The sequence below is a fragment of the Ochotona curzoniae genome, unplaced genomic scaffold, assembly GCF_017591425.1.
Source record: "Ochotona curzoniae isolate NIBS_2020 unplaced genomic scaffold, NIBS_Ocur_1.0 contig_1274, whole genome shotgun sequence".
Lineage (NCBI taxonomy): Eukaryota > Metazoa > Chordata > Mammalia > Lagomorpha > Ochotonidae > Ochotona > Ochotona curzoniae.
In genome coordinates, this window is record NW_024465023.1 from 17,367,935 (window position 1) to 17,389,632 (window position 21,698).

At 37.2% G+C, this 21,698-nt stretch overlaps 1 non-coding gene and 1 pseudogene across 1 annotated transcript; both read right to left on the bottom strand.

The window, feature by feature from the left end:
• Positions 1-8,114: 8,114 nt before the first annotated feature.
• Positions 8,115-17,264, bottom strand: LOC121171402 (annotated as a pseudogene).
• A 3,918-nt stretch (positions 17,265-21,182) lies between these two features.
• Positions 21,183-21,289, bottom strand: LOC121171867. Its single transcript, XR_005886170.1, has one exon. It is a non-coding gene; the product is annotated as a U6 spliceosomal RNA (small nuclear RNA).
• Between the last annotated feature and the right edge of the window lie 409 nt (positions 21,290-21,698).

The following is a 21,698-nucleotide window of genomic DNA, read 5'->3' on the forward strand; positions in this document are numbered from 1 at the left end:
TTGCAGTCCTTTTATTTTGAAAAGTATTTGCAAGACATGATCAAGATAGTTCTGTCCACATTTGTTGCCTAGAGTTGAATTAATGTTGCCATTGACTGTGGAAATATTGAGCTAGTCAAGGACAGGCTAATTCCATTTTTATTGGGTTTAAACCTGTAGGTGTAATTGGTTTGGAACCATCATTAAACTAATCTGAAACGGTACAAGGAAAATTAGACAATAAAATTTTCTCACACAGGAAATCTTTTTTTTTTATATTCAAAGATGGGTATCAGCATTTGCAATGCATATATGTATATATGTATGTGTGTATAGCCTTTTAAAAAAGTGCTCATTTTCAGTTCTCTTATACAATAATTATTTTCTGAGGGCATATAATTGGCTTATCCTTGATAAGTAAAATAGTTATGTCCAGTGGCTGGCATTCAACGATTCATGCTTTTCTTGTTCAGATATTATAGTACCTGCTATTACTGCAGAATAATCCTTCTCATTCTAGCCATAACAAACCTCTCTCAGGGCCCCATGGACCTCCCAATAATCTGGTAGCTCCCACAATGGCTAACACACAGTGCGTCAGGGTGCATCAGAACATTAATCAGGTGACTTTTTAAATTAGCAAGAACTCTAATCTATGCATGCTAAACTTAGCTAACTAGGTCTGTGAGAAATAGAAATTTTGAGAAAAGTTGATAGACTGGTTCTGTCACAAGTTGGGCTCTCTGGGAAGCAGTTTTCTTTTATACTTTAAGATTTATTTACTGATTAAAAGTCAGAGTGACAAATACCCATCTACCAGTTCCTTAGGGGCTGGACCAGGCAAAAGCCAGGAACTCCATCCAGGTCTACCATGTAGGTGACAGCAGCTCAAGTATTTGGTATGTCATCTGCTACCTATCCAGGTGCATTAACAAGAAATTGAATCTGAAATGGAGGAGACAGATCTTGAACTAGCACTCTGATGAGAAGGAGTGAAATATAATTGAAGAAATGGTCATGTTGAACTGTAAAGCAGTCCCAAGAAAGGCTTCAGTGCATCCCATGGCAAGAGCTATGGCTGAGATGACTCTTCAGAGTGATCCTGAATTTTGGGAAGGCAATTTTCTTCAGCTGAGGGAACACTGAGAGAATGACAACTGAGTGCTGTCTTTCCACAGGACCCCTGGAGCTGAGGGAATAATTCTGCCTGATGGGATCTATCACAGGTACATTTGATAATGATTGGGTGTGCAGAGATGAGGGAGAAACAGGTAAAAATTGATTTTGGTTCTGAACAACCTAAAGGAAGGTGATGCCATCAGCTTAAAGATGGGGAAAATAAAAGAGATTTAAAAACCCAGTTAAATTTTGAGATCAGCATTAATGTTTTGGCCAATGTATTTCAGAAAATGAGAATTTTTTTTTAAAAGTTAATAATGTAACATAAACATGAAAATGTGAAATCCAGTTTCACAAATGTAGCATCATATCTGTGAGAATAAATGACATAACAAAATAAATAGGAAATCATATTGTTATATGTGAAGTCTATTTTTCCTAGGGACATGGCGAAAATATGTCAATGATATACATTATGGTCTGATAAAGTTAAGATTCTTTCTTTAATAGCATAAAGTGATATTTTCAGTCTAAATAAAAATTATAATCTAGAAAGCTAATTTTACTATCCTTTGTTACAAACTGTAAAATGCACTACATGCCATATTGTAGTGAAATATGCAAATCAATTGTCATTTTTCTCAGGAAGTTTCCTTTGCATGAGACTAATATTCAGGTGGAGATGAGTATGCATAAGTGGTTAATTCCTGTGTGTCACAGTTATTATGTGATTTTAGAGTACTTGAGTATTTCCTGGTGGCCGATTGGTAAATACTTAATCATTTTTTAAAAGACTAATTTTTATTTAAAAGTTAGATTTACACATAGTAGGAGAGAGAGAGAGAGAGACCTTCCATCTGCTGCTTCACTTGCCAATGTCAACAGTGGCCTCAGCTGAGCCAATCCAAAGCTAGGAGGTAGGAGCTTCTTCCAGATCTCCCATTACATGAGTGCAGGGGCCCAAGAATTTAGGCCATCCTCCACTGATTTCCAAGGTCATAATCACGGATCTGGATGGGAAGTGGAGCATCCAGGACACAACCGGTGCCCATATGGGAGGCTGGCATTGCAAGGTGGAGGATCTATTTGTTGAGTCACCATGCCAGCCCCAAGTATTTACTACTCTTGAAATTGGTTGTCAGCATTCATATTTGAAGAACATGACACATCTCATTATAAACTTCAGTTGTTGATGCTTTTTAGCTTAATATTTCATAATTATCCCCTATTCACTGCTTCTGTGTAACAGGGGTAAAATTTCAATTTTTGAATTCTTCTTTTGGTTCATTAATGCCTTCTTATTTGTAACATCCCCTGACAAATTACACAAATCCAAGATGGATCATTGATGCTAGAATACCTTTCTCTTACCGATGATATTGATCTTTGCATAACAGGAAAATAAGACACATATCATTTATTAAATAATAATTTCCCTCAGTGTGTGAGAAATTCAAGCTCTAAGGACTTAATACATTGGTAGTTTTACATCATCATCAATCATCACATATCAAAAATATTTTCATACAGTATGTACTTAAGTTGGCAAATCATAAGGTGTTACAGAACACCACAGGGACATGGTTTAATGGTCACTGAATTGCCTTAACGCTACTCCACATTAGAAAATAAAATACTGAGTATTCAAGGTTATGACAGCTTCTAGTCTCTATTCTGAATATTCATGGTTCTGAAAACTTATTATTCATGACCTTTAATAATGACGAATAGTCATTTGAGCTTGTAGATTCAGAAAACAAATACCAATGATCAATTTAAACAATCACCGAACAGCTTACATTTTGTTTAATAGCAACTGTAAGTGCTTTTATTTGATGAAAAGTAACTCTATATTCATTTATTTCAGCACAACTGTGAATTATAGCTATGATACTTGCTAAAAATTTGTATTTCAAAAAGTAACACACGGAAAAGAAAACTATTATGACATTGGCACAAGGAAATCTCTCCAAACACTTGGTAAACAAGGTTTTATTCAGCTTTGGTAGAGGCTCAACATCAGAAAACTTCTGTTTAATGTCTAAATAAAATGTTTAATGTGAGCACAATAAAGTTGTTCTTATGTTAGGCCTACATTAAAGCAAGATAGAAATAGTTTTTATAGTTCTCATTCTGCCACTCTCTAAATGATACACTTTCGCAAAAAAATATTTATTGTCAGTTGCCATCTTGAAAATGACAAACTTGGTTCAAAAGTTGATTTCTAATATTATGCATGTGAAAAACAATTACACTATTTACCCTATGCAATTTTAAAAAGTGAAACCAAGCAAAAGTAGAAACATTTAATTTTATATTTTCGTTTAACTTTGGGCAGGATATTCATGCTATCTTCCACATTGTAAGGCAATTGCACACCTCCTACTTTTCAATTTCCTGTTTAACTGTTATAGTGTTGCAAAAGAAAGTATTCAGAAGTCAAACAATTTGGTTTCCATTTTTTTTTAAATTAATCCCTTGCAAGTATTTCAAGGTAAATCCAAGGTTACATTTTATGATTGTATTTAACATTAACTTATTTCTGAAGGCATTAGCCCATCATCATAAACAATTTCCTTTAAAACAGAAGTTTCTTTTTAAAAATTACATTGCACTTATAATAGGGTAATTCCATTTTTGCATTTATACAATACAAATGAGTTATTTTCCAAAATATTAAAAAGAAAATTATTTCATGTATTTGATAGGGAGAGAGAGAGAGACCCATTATATTCACTGGTTCACTCTGAAAGTGCCCACAACAGTTGAGGCTGGGCTGAGATCATGACAGAAATTGGGAATTCTTGGTCCCGGCGTGATGGCATAGTGGTTAAGGTCCTCACCTTGCATGCCCAGGATCCCATATGGGCGCTGGTTCTAATCCCGGCAGCTCCACTTCCCATCCAGCTCCCTGCCTGTGGCCTGGGAAAGCAGTAAGGGACGGCCCAAAGCTTTGGGACCCTGCACCCGCGTGGGCCGGAAGAAGCTCCTGGCTTTGGATCGGCATAGCATCGGCCATTGCACTCACTTGGGGAGTGAATGATCAGATGGAAGATCTTCCTCTCTGTCTCTCCTCTCTGTATATCTGCCTTTCCAATAAAAATAAAATAAATCTTAAAAAAAAAATTGGGAATTCTACCCAAGTACCCAACATGGGTAGAAAAGACCCACCCATCACTTGTTGCATTCCAGAGTACGTACCAGCAGGAAGCTGAAGCAGAACTTGGACTCAAATCCAGTCATTTTGATTTGGACTGTGTGTATCCCAAGGAGCATTTTAACCGCTGTGCTAGAAACACAGCCCAGGAATCCCTTTTTTTCTTAAGTTTTATTGAGGAATGATTGACAAAACTTATATATGTTTATGTGTAAAATCGGATGTTTAATACATGTGCATATTGTGAAATCAATACCATAACCAAGCTAATCAGTAAGTCCATTACCTTACTTAACCACATTTTCTTTTGTGAAATGCTTTCAGTGTCTTTTGAGCTTTTCTTCTTAGTGAGTATAAACCAAGCTACTTACATATTCTGAGTAAGCCAGCCTTTGATTTTTTGCATGTAAACGATGTGCAACTGATGATTAATGATCAGTTTTTGTAAAATAAAGTTTGTGTTAGTCTAATTTATTGTGGGAACATGTAATATTTTCTTTTACAGTATCACATATTTCTTACAAATTAAAGGCTATAATCCAAATATGATTTCTTCTTATAACGCCATGTTACCTGTGATGGCTACCTGCCTCCAGGGTTGAGTTATTCAATTGCTGATTTTCAGTTTCTGCATCCATGAAATGATAATACAAGCACTCTGTAAATCACTAGTTGTCATGCCATCAAGGATGGTTGTGCTGTGAAGCCCCTAACAAAGGACATACAGAAAGCTCCTCCTACAATTCTATGCAGTTGGATAAATATGACTTCAGCTCTAGAATACACCCTTCTCTAGAAAATTTGCTTACCTTGATTAAATGTTAGTTTTCCTGATTGTAAAATAGAGGTAATATTTAACCTTTGAGGTTGCTTATGGGAATTAAATGAGGAAAAATGCAGTAAGCTTCTGTAGTAGCTGTTTAATTAAGGTTTATTTCTTCTTTAATACTCTAAATTCCACCTCCCCCTGTCTCTTCCTCTCTTGAATTTGGAAAAACAGTCCTTTCTGACATTTAAAAATCACATAAGAGCATACTTCATATGCAAACATGATGTTTGCTGAAGTTTACCCTTCAAAGTTTAAATACAGTAGGGCTCATGGAACATCCATTTGGAAGTTGGCTTTGAAGATATATGACACAATTGTAAAACAAATTATTTATCTGAATGTCTGGTAAGATTGTGTGTAGCATTTAAGGTTAATGAAAATTTTGCTTATGATTATCAATTTCCTTTTTTTTTCATGTCTTCAAATACCTATTGAAATGCACATGGCACCTTTAATTGTGTAAGTGGTAACTGTTAACATAAACTCTGTATATACATTTTCCCTGATCCTCATGAACATCAGATTGATATAGGTATTATGATTCCTCATTTTACAATGAGGAAGACAGTGAGACATTAAAAGCTTAAAGCATGGTATTGACATTCTTGGAAATGATCAGTGCCAGAGCTGGATTTGAACCCAGGGACCTCTATCTCCACAATCTTTGCTCTACACCAATATTTCATAATTTCATTTTCTTCCATATTTTAAAAATATAACTGAAAGATAAGAATGTACTTATATCTGTACATTGTGAAATAAACATCACAAGCAAGTTAACATACCTATCATCTCCCGTCATCATCTTTACGTGTGTGTGTGTGTGTGTGTGCATGCACACTTAGAATGCTTAAGATATAGTCTCTTGGTAAATTTCAAGTAAAAAATACAGTATTATTAATTATAATCACCATTCTGTACTTAACATTAGACCTCTAGTCTTAGCATTTTCACCACAATTTTGAATTCTTTTGACCAGGATCTCCTCATTACATACCATCCCATGTTGTTATGAGGTTGACTATTTTAGATACAAATGTAAAGAAAATTAGTTAGCACTTGCCTTTGTGTGCTTGGATGTTTAGATGGTTTCTAGCATACTGCCTCTTTTTAATGTTGAAAAAATGGGATGATTATCTCAATAGAGATGTTAAAATTTTCTCCAATGTGATGTTTGCTTTTCCTATCTTCTATTGCTTGGTATTATTCTCTTTGTAGTTTGCTAGGCAAATGTGTAACACCTATGGACAGAGGGTTATGCATTTAAAAAAAATTGTCAAATGTGAACTAAGTTTATGGAGGATTTGAGGTTCCATTTGTCATCCATCCTCTGTTAGCTTGTTTCAGTGACAAAGCCAGGAAGCATGATGCCAAAAGTTTTGCTGAAATCTAATTTGTGTGTTTCTGGCTTTGTTTCTATCCATCAGTACCATCTTTCACAGAGTTGCAGCAGGATAAAAATCGAATCAGGTGCCAGTGGTCTTTCAAAATAAGTGCTGCTTATTACAAAGCATTTTATGATATTGTCAGTGACAGAAAAGGTTCACAGAAATAGGGCTTTGAGACACTGTGGAGTTAGTAGATTTGCTTAGATCCTGTCAGACCTTTGGACTCTTCACTTTTACCATGTTTGCTTACTTAGGGCTGATGTTTCATGATAACATTCGTGACCTTCATGGAGATACCCATAAGGATTTGTGACTTTTTAATCAGTGTATTCTAGTTCCATTGCTTTCAAATCAGGATACATATTAATTCTAGCACTAACTCTAATTCAGATGAATGATTAGAAATAGATTAATCTGTGTTAATAGATCAATGAGTTATAAAATGTATTGTGTTTTTTGTCTTTACGCAAGATAACCTGTCCTTTGTCAGGCTAGCCTTGACCTCTAGCACACTTCAGCATATATCTAATCAATTTTGAATGAACACAGCAATGTATTTTGGAAACATTAGTTTTAATATTTAAATAATTGTATATAAAGTCAAAGAATTTAATGTACTTCAGAGGCACAGTGCTATCTCCCACCTAACCCTTCCTCTTGCCTGCATTCTCCCCTCACCCTCCTCCTTTCTTCTTATTTTTTTTAAATGGCATACTTTAAATTCACTTTGCATTCATGGACTTAACACTCCATTAGGTAAATAATTTAGAAAAATAGCAAGTAGAACACAAAAACACTACTGTTCCTCAAGTGTATTAACAAAGGCTGTAAACAATAATTAAATCTCAAAATCTCCATCTTACTTATTTAGATTACATTTTTTTGTACTCTCTTTATTTGTAACCACATATAAGGGAAAACATATGATATTTGTCTTTTGGGGCTGGCTTATTTCCCCAGGCATAATAGTTTCCAGATGCATCCATTTTGTTGCATAAGACAGGATTTCATTCTGTGTGTGTGTGTGTGTGTGTGTGTGTGTGTGTGTGTGTGTGTGTTTGGCTCAGTAGCATTTCATTATGTATACGCCATATTTTTTTTGTATCCATTTGTCTATTGAAGGACATCTGGGTTGATTCCATATTTTAGCTATTGTGAATTGAGCTGCAATAATCATGTGTGTAAGAATAACTCTGTCATATGCTGAATTCATTTTCTTTGGGTACATTCCCAGGAGTGGGATGGCTGAATGAAAAATTTGTTTTATAAAATCAGTAGCATACATTATTAGCACAATAATAGGATTTCAATACAATGTAAGAATACTCTCAGGAAGATTTAAAAACTTAAAGAAGACCATAAATCTGACAACAGTATATAATCTAGTAGTATAAAGCAATGAATTCTGTAACTACAATATTAACCATGAGTCTCATATTTAATTGGCAACACTCATCATTCTCAAATTTATTTTCAGAGACATAGTGTTTTGGAGAGTTTCTAAAGCAGTGGTAGATTATTAGATATAAATTTAGGTTACTTTAAGCAGAAACTTCTTGTGACTGATGAATCTACTCATAACTTGGAGAATTTTTTTCCCCGGGCATACTGCGGATTTATTACGCAAATCCCCACCAAGGTCTTATTTTTTACTCTCCACGATCTTTTTTGCAGCTTCTTTGGCCCTCTTGGCCTGGATGCTAAACAGCCAGGCATTGGCACGGGCCATGTGGGCACTGGTGAAAGCTTAGATAGAAGTTCTTCTGCACTTGGGTAATGACCCTGGCTTTCTCTTGTAGACGTTCTGCATGGGCGTTACTGGCCACTTGAGGTCTTCAGTGGAGCTATCGCCCTTCTTGGGGGCAGAGGGCTTGAGCAAAAAAGGGATGAGCTTGGAGCTATACCCCTTCGGGAGCTGCTCGCTGACCTGCACGCTGACCTGCAGGGACTCGGTGGACTTTTCCGCCGCCTCAGGTCCAGCTAGATGCTGATGGTCCGCGATACCTTCTTGTGGATGCCAGCCAACCTCAGCTCCTCCAGGCTGAAACCACAGCCAGCTCACATCTTCATGTGGTACCTCACGGTCGGGCAGCGCACGATGGGCCGGAAGGGCATGGCCGGAGGCTAGAGGCGGAGTACAATGCAGCGAGCTCTGGCCTTCTGGGACTTGCACCTGCGGCATTCAGCGCCAGCTGACTGAGCCATGTGACCACTCGCCGCTGCCAAGCCTTGTGGAAGTGCGTCTTCAGGTTCATGCCATTCAGGCTGGGCACTGTGGCTGCTTAATAGTTGCCGTGAGAAAAGAGGCAGAATGGCGAGAAATTCTTTACAGTTGAGCTGCTGGAGCAGGTGGAGCATTAATGTTTAGTTTTTGTTTTTTTTTTAAGATTTATTTATTTTTATTGGAAAGGCAGAAATACAGAGAGGAGAGAGAGGAAGATCTTCCGTCCGATGATTCACTCCCCAAGTGAGCGCAATGGCCGATACTATGCCGATCTGAAGCCAGGAGCCAGGAGCCTCTTCCGGGTCTCTCACACAGGTGCAGGGTCCCAAAGCCTTGGGCCGTCCTCGGCTGCTTTCCCGGGCCACAGGCAGGGAGCTGGATGGGAAGCAGGGCTGCTGGGATTAGAACCATAATACTTGAAATACTGATTAGATTCCTTCATTATCAAATTAATCTACTTCATTCAGTCTCAGTGATTGCAGGTATTTGAGCAATAAGTCAGTGATATCCACTTGACTTCAAATAGGCATTGTTAGCTATTATACATTCTGTGTACTGTAGTTGAAAAGAGCATGAAACAGGACTTCTATAGTGATTGCAGAGTTGAAAAAATAAGACCTCGGCCTAGGGTTTGACTCTTGCATAGTTGTTTGCTTCCTGGAATGCAGTCTCCCTTGTTTCCACCTTGTTAGGTCCTCCCAACTTCATGAGTTCAACTAAAATACCACTTCTCCAGGGAGAATTTCATTGACCGGCTGGATCAAACGAGATTCCTTTGCCATGCAATCCTTTGATTGCCTTGTATTTTCCTATTCACACTATTATTTCCCTATTCACAATTATTTCCAGGAAGACACATAAGCCTAAATTTGTGTTACATGCTACCATGCCTGTGCGAATAAATATTCATTTAGAAATTTTTGGATTTAACAGGAGGCTACTAATGGAGAACATAATACATTTTTCTTGTATAAGGTTTATTAGCAGAATTTTAGTGAAACTAATGGGAAAAACAGATTTGAAATAAAGCATAAATAAATAATGAATCTTAATATAAGAAATTCTAGCCGATAAAGCAATGACAATTCTGTCTAAATTATTTTCATTAATTAGAAGAGGGAAGAAGTTTCTGAAAAATATTAAAGTGAGTTAGATTTGATTTGAAGCCTGAAGAAATTTTTAAATATGATCAAGACTTATGGAGTACTGTATAATTTATCTCTTTGTAGAACTTGTGGCTCATTTTATGACTCGGAACCCTGCTAAAGGAGTGTTAACGAAATAGTCTGTATTATTTTGTCTGATATCTCTAGTTAAGCGATATCATCATTATAACAGATGTGCTGTTAATCTCTTGGGCAAAGATAAAATTAATAAAATACATCGCAACCTTTTAGAAGTTTTCATATTTGATTTCATAGGTATGTATCCAGCTTCATTGAAAAATTATATTCTGTACACATATACATATATGTCCCATAGACATACACAGGTATAAAAAAATCAATATGAATGCATACCTGTGTGTAATCTTGACCTACAAAAGGTCAATTCACAGAAGAATAATAGCAATATGTCACTTAGCTAAAGGTCGCTTGCAAACTATCCTACACAATGTGAGATACAATTGGAAAGCAGATAGTAAAAATGAATTCTTTCAGAAACAAAAATAGAGGTTCCCAAACTCATACCCTTAATCTTAGAAGAAAACCCATCATGCCCTCTCACAAAATCAATTCTCTTCTTCTTTCAGGCATACCTCTTATATTTTACAAACCAGAAAATTTGGATTCCCAAGCTCATTTCAAATTAGAATTACCTAATCAGAATTTAATTGAGGATCTACTAATGGGAAGACCATAAAGAGATTATATGAATATTTAACAGAAAGAAAGCACAGAGTATTAAAAATGAATGTCTCAAAGTATGTATAGCAGCCTGTGGTTATTATTATTGTTATTTATTTATTTTAGATTTTAGGCCTCTTGACAATAGAAAATAAGTCCCTTACATGATGACTAGAGCTACCATGAACTTCCTGGGGCCTTTTGCAAGCTGGGCAGTATTTCCAGTTTATGATTCACATAGGACATTTGCTATCAGTGTCCTCACGCCAGGGACTTTTATACCTCATTTATCATTCCTCTTCTTTTATTCTTTATCTGTTATGTTCCTTGTCATACCACACCGTTTTATAATTTCCTGGAGAGAGGTGTAAAATTTGTGTAAGTGGAAACTCCAAAAGATTTCTCTGAAGGTCATGGGTAAAAGATTACTAAGAAGAATGACAGATGAGATAAACTTGGGATGAAGGCTAGACTGAGTCACTTACAACAAGATGGAAAATTTCACATTTTATTTAAACTGGTATACTTGAACCTGTACATTTTTCTCTCCTTTGAATTTTTACTTGAGTTGGGGAATCTGAAAGGGGAATCTCAAATAGAAACTCAAAACAATAAGCCTATTTTAATTAGAGCAATGTTTTATAGCACAATTGGTATGTAGAGATTAATAATTGAATCAGATTATTTTGTTTTTACTCATTTAAAGTGTGTAATTCAATATAGAGTTGCATAGCATTACAATCAATTTTAGAACATTTTCTGTTTTTTAATTTAGTTTTATTTTGTTTTTAATATTGTTTATATAGCTGAGAGGGATGCACTGCCTATTTGGGTCTCTGATTAGGATGGGGAGGGTTGAAGTATGGAGGGAGGTGGATGGGCCTTATGCTTAAATTTGTCTTTCTCCTTTGTCTGGAGGCGAGGTGTCTGGGAGGTGCCTACTCCTTTCTGTCAAACTACATCAGCCCCCAGGGGATGGAGGACAGTCATTTGATGATACCCTAGAGATCCTGATCCTGGTCTGAAGGTGCTACTTGAGTGGTTTGGATAGTTTTGAGACATCATGGGTTTTGCTACACCAGGGTTGAGTAAATCTTTCCAAGATCTATTGGCTGACCAAGCCTGACCTTAGCACATTCCCAGGCCCAGGAATATTTTATGAAGCTTGGCCAGGAGAGTAGTGCAACATGTCCCTTGCTGGCCTAAATAAGCTGACTGTCATGTTCCCCTTATGCATTTGGGCCTGCTGTCCATTGCACAGGCATCAGTAACTAAGGAGTAGGCCCAGTCCTGATCTATGCACTCCAAGGCCGGACCACATATATTTTTTATTTTCCCTGTAGCTGGGGATTGAGTCCAGTGATCTCGTTTGGAAGTCCTCTAAGAAACCTTGCCTGAGGTGACCTCAGCTAGTATAGGGTCATATTTGATCCATTACCTGTATCAGCCAATGCATATTAAAGTGGATGCAGTTGCCTGGTCAATTCCATACCCAGCCATATCTGTCATGTGAACTGATATGTACTGCGGTCTAGCACAGTGCAGTCTGCCACAGGCCCAGTCTTCTCACATACCAGTGGTGCTGTGGCCTGGTTGTTAGGGCTATTCTCAATAACCCTTGTGAGACCTGCCCTCAGCTGCAGTTTTCACATGTGCCAGCATGTGCTGCAGCCTAGCCAAATATGGACTGTTCCACATCCCATCTCATACACACTCATGGGTGCTGCAGCTTAGCTCAGCCCCACTTGCCCATGGACCCAGCCCGTATGTATGCTGATGGGTGCTGCTGCCTTGGCCAGCTTGGCCCTGGCTCTCATGAGCACCTACCAGAGCTGCAACCCAGCCCTGACTTCCATGTCGGGTGAATTCTGTGGTACAACTTGGCTCAACCTGTCACCACTCCCAGCTCTCTGTGCAAGCCCACAAGTCTCCTAGAGAATGTGCTCCCAGATCTGGTTAACTCCCATTCTGCAGTCTAGACTGACTTTGCCCACCCCTGCTCCAACACTCGAGGGCAAGTACTGTGGCCTAACCCAGCAAGGCATGTCCCCAGCTTTTACATGCACTAGTGGGCAGTGGGTGATGCTGTTTAGCCAAGCTCAGATCTCCCACAAGGGTGGGTGACTTGGCTTAACCTAGACATGCCCTCCTGGTTCCCCTGCCCTAAACCACTCCATCTCAGTAACCTTGCCTACATGCAGGTGCAGTGGCTTGCTCGGAGGAAGACCCTAGAAGTCATTCTTCCCCTGTCAAACATGCCTTTGGCTTCTCCATCTCCATCTCCAATGCATCACCAGACTCCTTCCCTGGGCAATCTATAGCCCCCTCAACCAGCAGCCCAACTACCTGGGGACCAGGATGGAATGTCCCAGCCAGGCGTTCCCCACCATCTTCATTTATCTTAAACAAAACAAAACAAAACAAATCAAAACACACACACAAAAAGAATAAAAACAGCTAACTATTCTGTCGCACTGGCATTGTTAACACAAATTTGCCATTAACTAGTCCAGGGTGCTCACTAGCTATTGGCTGCTTTTCTCCCAGCAGTTTAACACTTACCTAGATATAAGGTAACATATAGGCAATTGCCTAACGCTAGGGGGATCAGATTATTTTTAAAGATTTTATTTATTGAAAGGCAGAATTATATATTAGAAGAGGCAGGGGGAGAGAGAGTGATCTTGCATCCACTGTTTCAATCCCCAAATGACTACAAAGGCCAGAGCTGGACCAGATTAAATCCAGTAGGCTGAAACTGTATACAAGTCTCTAATGTGTATACAGTGGCCCAGGCACTTAGGATGTCTTCAGTCTCAGATGCATTAACAGGGAGTTGGATTGGGAATGGAGCAACCAGGACTTGGGCAGAGATCCATATGTAATGTTAGCATTGCAGGAAGCAGCTTTATTTGCTGAATTGCAATGACAACCATGAAACCAGATTGTTTCATGATACTTAAAAGATGTGATGTAAGTGATACATTCTTCAAGGTGATAGGATTGTTCCATTGTTTCTATCAAAAATGTATTACAAATTCATTCCTTTTATATCTTAAAGGGCCTTCTCCATGCTATGGAAAGCATGATCAGAAGGTAATTGGCACCAAGTTGCACAATACAGGGTACCGGATTAAAAAAAAAAAAAAAAGAGTGTAAAATGCTTTCTCAGAACATCTGATGTATCACAATTTGGAAGATATTTTGTACTTTCTGCACAGAGTCACAGTGTCCTGGGATAGTCTTAAAGTGTTGTTAAAGTCCATTGTTGTTAGAATTGGAGTGGTGACATTACTGAAAAGAATGAATGCTGCTGTAGCCATGGATTTAGACTTATTAGAGTCATGAACAGCTCTGAATGAAAAACTTTCCCCAAATATCAACAGCCCTTACCATTACCAGAATTTTCCTGACTCTGAGAGATAGGAGAAAGAGTTGGCTATCATTCATCTTAGTATTAGGACATCAATAGATTCTGAAATTTCTGCAAAAAAAAAAAAAAACATTTGATGTATGTGATGAAAGAGGCAATGCATTTTGATGTAGGGACCTATTTGTTCAACAGTACTCAATCTGAGTCTCCACAGGAGGAGGCAAACAGCCATGTTCTTAAGAGATCAAGGAATGAGCTTTCTCAAAGACTCTGAAAGTAGGGTAAGAATCAAATTATGGGATTACTATTATGATACAGCTGGCTAAGCCACTGCCTCCACACCAGCATCCACACTGGAACATTAGCTGAGATCCCAACTGTTCTTCATAAAATCTAGCTCCTTGCTTAATATGTCTGGAGAAGCAGTGGAAGATATGTTCATCCATGCCAGCAACATGGAGACCCAATATTTCAGGTTTCTGGCTTCCACCTGGCCTAGGCCCAGCTATTGCAATTATTGAATAATGAATAGCAGATGGAATGCCTCACTCTGCTTGCTCTCTCTCTCTTTTCCCCTCTCTATCAAACCAATAAAATCAATTTTTAAAAAGCACCCAAAGTATTGTGGGAACAATACATTGAACAGAATGCTCAGAAGTAAATCAAGCTGTACTCATTCACCTAATTTACTGTAGAGGTGCCAAGAGCACACAGTTGAAAAGGATAGTATCTACAATAAATGGTGCTGAGAAAAAACTGGAAAGCTATATGCAAAAGAATGAAATGAAAATACCCTTATTTTGCATCACTCAAAAAATCAATTATAAAAGGAAACATGAGAGAAAAATCATTTTAACATTGACTTTAGCAATAAGGTTTTAGATATCAAAAGCCAAAAAGCAAAAATAGAAAAGGGTCAGTCCTGTGAACCAAAGAGATTTTGCATAGCAAGGAAACAATCAATAAAATGAAACACAACTTACAGAATCAGAGAGAGAGACCTACATTTTCACTCTCCAAATGACCACAATGGCTGTAACTGGACCAGATCAAATACAGGAACCTGTTACTCCAAACCAGTCTCTTGCATGGGTGGGAAGGACCCAAGTACTTGGGCCATCTTCCACTGTTCGATTAGGCACATCAGAAGTAGCTGGATTGAAAGAGGTACAATCAGGACTGGAACTGAAATTTAGATGGGATGACAGGTTTGCATACCATAGCTCAACCTAATATGCCACAGCACAGGTCTCATAAGAAAAAAATTTAAAGCCATATAACATATATATTAAAAGATTAATCTAAAACTTATAAAGAGCTCATATACCTTAATAGCTAAAGATCAAAGAAAGGCAATTAACTCAATTGAAAAAATGAACAAAATGCCCAGTAGACATTTTCCCAAAGGAAAAGAGCAGACGGCTAACAGGTACATGAAAAGATGCTCAATGCCACTAACCGTGAGGGAAATGCAAATCCAAAGTATAAAGAGGTATCAGAGCACATTTTAGGATGGCTGTTATCTAAAGGACAAGAAGTAACACATATTTGAGAGAATATAGACAAAAGTGTACCTGTATCCACTGTTGTTGGGGGTAGCCATTGGAATGTCAGTATGTAAAACATTATGAAGGTTTCCCAAAAACCTGTAAATACAGCTATATTGTCATCCAGCAATGACTTTTCTGGTTACATAGTTAAGAAAATGTAACCTGTACATCAGAGAATGCCTGCATTCCTATGTTCATGGAAGCGTTATTGTCAACAATATGAAGAACAAGTGGAAGCAATCCAAATGTCTACCAAAGAATTCATGCATAAAGGAATAGTGCTAAGGATAATATACTTTATCCTTAAGAAAAGGAAGTTCTGCTACATAATCTAGAAGGAGACAGTAGCATTGATTACCAGATTCTGGGTGGTAGCAGAAAATAGGGCCAAATGTCAAGTACACAAAACTACGGTTATGTAGAATGATTAAGCCTACAGATCTAATGCATAGCATGGTGACTTTGGCTAGTAACACTACATTGCACTATCTTCCCAGGTGCTTTAACAGGGAGCTGAATTAGAAGCAAAGCAGTGCTTTAATACTAAATACCAATGTCTCAGGCAGTGGCTTAGTAGTGAGGCCATGGGACCAGCCCCCAACTGACTAAATTTCAACAGTGATTTCAAGTTTGACAAAATTGGGAATGTTTTTCTTACTTAGTCCAGGTATCACACAGAGCCTTTAACCCTTCAAGAAAGTTCCCTAAGAATATCCTTTCTAGAGCAGTATAGAATCACAACAGTTCATTTTCAGCAACTTCAGTTGTCTGCTTTCTTAAATAAGAATGCTCCTATAATTTTACATCCTACTTTAACATTGAATGTGCTAAAATAATCTGTGGAGAATTAGCTCAAATGATTTTCCTAAATGTTTGTCTCAACATACCTATTTTCTGTGCCAAGTAATTGTTATCCATAAATTATATAAACATAAATGCATATGTATGTAAATATGAGTTGTCAAGTGCAAATGTGTAAAAAATCTGTAGTATAAATATATATAATGACAACTATGATTGAAGATATATTATTTACTTTTTTTACAGGTAAAATTTACAAAAATGTGTTTTGCTTTTATATTCTGTCTTGTTATCATGTCTTTGCTGGTGATTGCTGTGTGTCTGTCTTTTTTTTTTTGAAAAATTTAAGTAGACATATTAAAGCTCTTACCCTTACACATTCTGTATTTACCAAATCCAAATGTGTTGAAAGTTTCAACTCTGTTAAATACTTGTGAGCTTCAAGGCTTAGTATTGTGAATCAATAAATGCCAGTTTTAAGATTTCTCGTTACAGAAAATATAATTGAATTCCTTATACTGTGGGGACACGAATGTTGTTAGAAATGCTTTAACAGTTTTTTCATGCCAATAGACCTTAAGTTGCCAATTTCATTCTTTTACAGTCTGTTGCTCTCAAAGACTTTACCTTTGATTTCTCTTTTCATGCTGTAGCTTCTTAAGCATTTGGTGTATACATGTCCTGGTGAGGAAATATAATTGAATACTCAGAAGGCGGTATTGGAGCTTAAGGCCATGGCACTTTGTGTCTAGAGTCTCAAATACTATTTTTCAGACATGTTATTCTTACCTCTGGAGTAAGTTCAAAATTCAGATACCTGATTTAAATATAAATTAAAGTTACTATTTTTCTTAAAGATGTTTATTGAGGCACTCAGAAAAATTTGAATTTCTTAAATAACTGTACTTCTCTTGTTGTGCACTGGGTCTTTAAGCTTGTTGACCTCACATACCTTTTCACCTACATCTACCCATTTTCTTCTCAGTTGTCTTCCCATGGTAATCTTTTAAAAATTACAAAAAAGGGAGAAGGCCCACCCAATTTCCTTTTTTTCCCCTTAATACCCCCCTTTAAACATGAAGGTAACAATATGGAAAACATACTAGTATTATCCACTTTCCTGTAGCCCTTGAACCTTCTTACTCTAACTAACTATGTAAAGAATGTCAAAATAAATTTTATCAAAAAAAAATAAATAAATAAAAAATACAAAAAAACAATTCTTGGCTAACTTAATTTAATTGAGCAAGTGTGTTTCTTGTATCAATGTGATTGTTAACTAGAATTATTACCAATAATATATTTTACATTTGCATATGTATCCAGCAAGGCATGCTCTAAAATATCTTTGAGTGGTGCAGAGAGAGAGAGAAAGTGAGAGAGCAAGTGAGACAGACAGCACTTTTGCACTTCCATCTGCTGTTTTACTTCTCAAATTTCTTGCAATGCTAGGGCCTGGGCCAGGCAGAAACAGAGAACAGAAACTGAATTCAGGACTCCCATATATGTGACGGAAACCCAGTTCCGTGAATCATTACTGCTGCCTCCCAGGGTGCACATTGCAGAAAGCTGTAATCAGGAGCAGAGGCAAAATTGAAACCCAGGCATTCTGATATAAGATGTTGGCATTTCAGCAACCATTTTTTGCCACCACACCAAACACTCACACTGAAGTTTATCTTCAGAAATTTCAAAATGTGCTGTATATCACGAGAAGTTTAAATATGCCTGTATTTTTTCCTGTTGCAGTTGTAACAAATTACCACCAATGTTCTTATTCCAAAGAATGGCAATTTATTCTCTTACAGTTGTAATATGAAGCCCAAAGTGTCCTTGTGGAGATGAGGGTGAAATTGAGCAGGCCTGCATTTTCCCTGAAGGTGCTAGGAAAGCATCTATTCTAGGCTTCCTCCGCTTTGACCTTGACAGCATCATTCCAATCCATGCTTTTATCTCCCCATCTCTTTCTTCACCTGTGTCTCCTTTGGGTCCTCCCACCTTGTGATTATAGTGGGTTCAGTCAAATAATCAACTGTAGCTTTCTCATCTGGAAAATCCTTTATTTAATCATGTCTGAAAAGCCTCCGCGAATAAGGTAACATGCTGATAGATGTGAGGAACAGGTCGTATATTCAGACATTTCTGAGGGAACATGATCCTATTTGCAACAGCACCCATGAGAGTATTTTAATGTTTTGTTCTTTTGAGACATATTTTATTTATTTATTTGAAAGGCAGAGAACAAGAGATACAGGGAGACAGAGAGGAAGAAAGCTCTTCCATCCTATCTCACTTCTCGAATAGCTGTAAAAGATTGAGTTGGCCCCTGCTAAAGCCAAGAGCTTGAAACTTCACCTGGGTCTCCCACTTGAGTGGCAGGAGCCAAAGTACCTGGCCCACCTTCTGCTACCTTCCCAGGCACATCAGCAGGCATGTGCGTCAGGAGCAGAGCAGCCACGACCCAAGTCTGTGCTCTGATGTTGGATGCTAGAGTGGCAATGGCAGCTTAGCCTACTGCAGTAAAAAGCTGGCCTCAATGGTTTTATAATTTATCATTTCATTCACATTACATGCTTAATTTATTAAAATGATTGGCATTTATAATAATATCATAGTAATAAATCTAAACTTTACTTTTTAAAGTTGTACATATCTGCTAGAGGGCAATGTAGCTTTAAAAAATATACAGCTTCTACCTTTAGCTGTGTTTGGATGGTGAAGCTTTATAACACATGTGAAAAATGTTCAAAGAAGGAATTATTGATTGAATGAAACTAACACTGTCATCTTAATCATTTATCACATGCCCTAAAGACAGTTTTAAAACATGATAATTCTTGCTTAAATGAAATTAATATTTGATTTCCAGGCGAAGTATTTAGAACTCTGGTATTAATCTGTTTAATTTATATGTAAAATGTTTATGAACAATTTGAATATTGAAATAAAACAAAGATAATGGTTATCCATAATTCAACTCAATTCATGTTAGTTATAGTCTAAGCATCTTTCGTATATTATGTTTACATAAAATAGTATAGTATAGGCTATAGAATTGTTGTCAACTCGATTTTGCTGATGAAGAAAAGGCTTTAGGTAATCTGAGTGATTCCCCCCAAATCACACAGCTAATAAGTGGCAAAGTCTTCTTTGATGTGCTAAATAGGACCTTGGCAACGCAAAAAAGAATGAATCATTTCCCAAATGAGTTCTGTGTGCTTTAATTTCATGTATAACCTCAATTTAGTGTGTCATCCCTTGCTAGCTTAAAACATCTCATATAAATCTCATTAATTTTGATTTCATTAATTTATGCTTTGTGATAACTTGGAAATGTGGGAATGACATTTATTTTTTTCTGTAAAAAGAGATTATCTAAGAACATACTTTTTAAAAATTTTATTTGTTGAGGGGATAGCAGGGAGGGAGTATATCCATTAACTCACTCCCCAAATGCCTGCAATGGCTGAGGCTGAAAGCAAGATCTGGGCAATTCTAACTTGGGCAATTGGAAACCAATTATTTGAGCCTTAATCTGCTGCCTTGCTGGATCTACATTAACAGGAAGCTGCAATCAGGAGTAAGAAGTGAGAATTGAACATGGATACTCTGATTTGGGACATGGGCACCTAAACACCATCTTTAGCATCTTAAGCATTTAGCCAAATACCTACCACAGAATATATTAATTTTAATGACATCGAATCATTTCTTCAATCTCTACTTGGATTTGTTATATGCATCATCCATCAGTATTCTTACTATCCCGTAGGATAAAGAACAAGGACATTTAGCCTAGCAGTTAGGACATTGGTTAAGATGTCCAAATTCCCCTTTATAGAAGGAATTGATTGCTATCTGTGACTCCTGAATGCAGTTTGTTGCTAATGAAGACCCTTGGAAGCAGTGGTGAAGGTTCAAGAAAGGTTTCCACAACTCACATGAGAGGCTCTGATTGAGATCCTGATCCCCCAGCTTTAGCCTGCTCCAGCTACAGCAGACATTTCAGGAGTGGATCAACAGACAGGAGCTCTATGTCGCTGTCAATTTCTCAATCTCTCAAGGAAAAATAATACTAGCTAACGGAGACAAAGAACATTAGCTACAATAAATCTTAGGATGCTTCATTAATCCTTTTACTCTCTCCAGCAATGGTGGAGGCAAACTTTGTCCCATCTCAAGCTATATACAGAGAAGGAAATGTTCATACATTTTTTCCCCAAATTAAACTTTTATTTAAATGCTATGTTATAAAACAGTTGCTTTATACCAGATATAATTATGCATTTTTGTTTTACAAGTAGTAACACATTTAATCCTTACATTAACCCTTTGGGGTTGATGCCATTAATAATCTTCATGTTACTAATGAGAAAACTGAGGCACAGTTTTGACACAGTTTTGACTGGTGGCACAGAGCTGATCAATTGCTAAATCTGGAATCAAACTCAGGAAGCAACTCCCAATTTAGAATTCAATGATCTTATCTGCTATCAACTCTGTGAAAACCTTTGAATCCAACCTCATTCAGTTGCCATAACAACCTATATACCATAATAATGTCAGTAGTAATAAGGGCTACAGAAGAGAGTTTTAAAGTATGTTTTGCAGGGATGCTATTCAGTCCTAATTCTATGCAAATAATTGTTATTTAGATTTTAAAAGCCCCGAGATGCTTACATGTACTCTATGACTCTTGAAATCCATGCCACAGTTTAATATTCAAGATTCTTGATTAATGATAGTTTTATTTCTTTCTAGTATTTACATGTTTATTTCCTTATTTCAAAATGAAGTCTATTGTGTATATTTAAGGACTACAAAATGATATTACCAAATATATATGAAATAAATACAGTATTATTAATATATATCTCACAGTCATGCAATTTCTACTCTGTGACAATGGCAGATAAAAATGGTAGAATGCCTTGCGATTTTGTGTGTCATCCTTGGTCCGGGATGCTGATAACCTTTTCTGTGTCATTCCAATTTTAGCATATGTGCTGCTGCAGGGAGCACAATGTTATCTTTGCTCAGGGATCTTGTTCATCTTTCTTATGTCATTCCAATTTTAGTATATATGCTGCTGAAGAGAACACCGTGTCATAGCTTTTTAATGAGCGTACATCATGACTAATAGAGGTTTTTGCAACAACAAAGAGAATGAACAAGAACTAGAAGCTTTTGGAGTACTTATTCTTCATCTGAAAAATGAATCACAAAGAAAGGAAAAAGCAGCAGATTCCACAGTCATTTTCTCATCCAAATCATATGCAAATATTAGGGCAACTCACAGTTCATCAAATTCTGCACCACAGTTAAGATTTGGTACAGTCAGTCAGGGAGAGGAGATTTTTACAATTGTTTCTTGTATTCAGCCAGGATAATTGTCAAACTGTGAAAGGCAGTTACATTCCAGATTAACTCC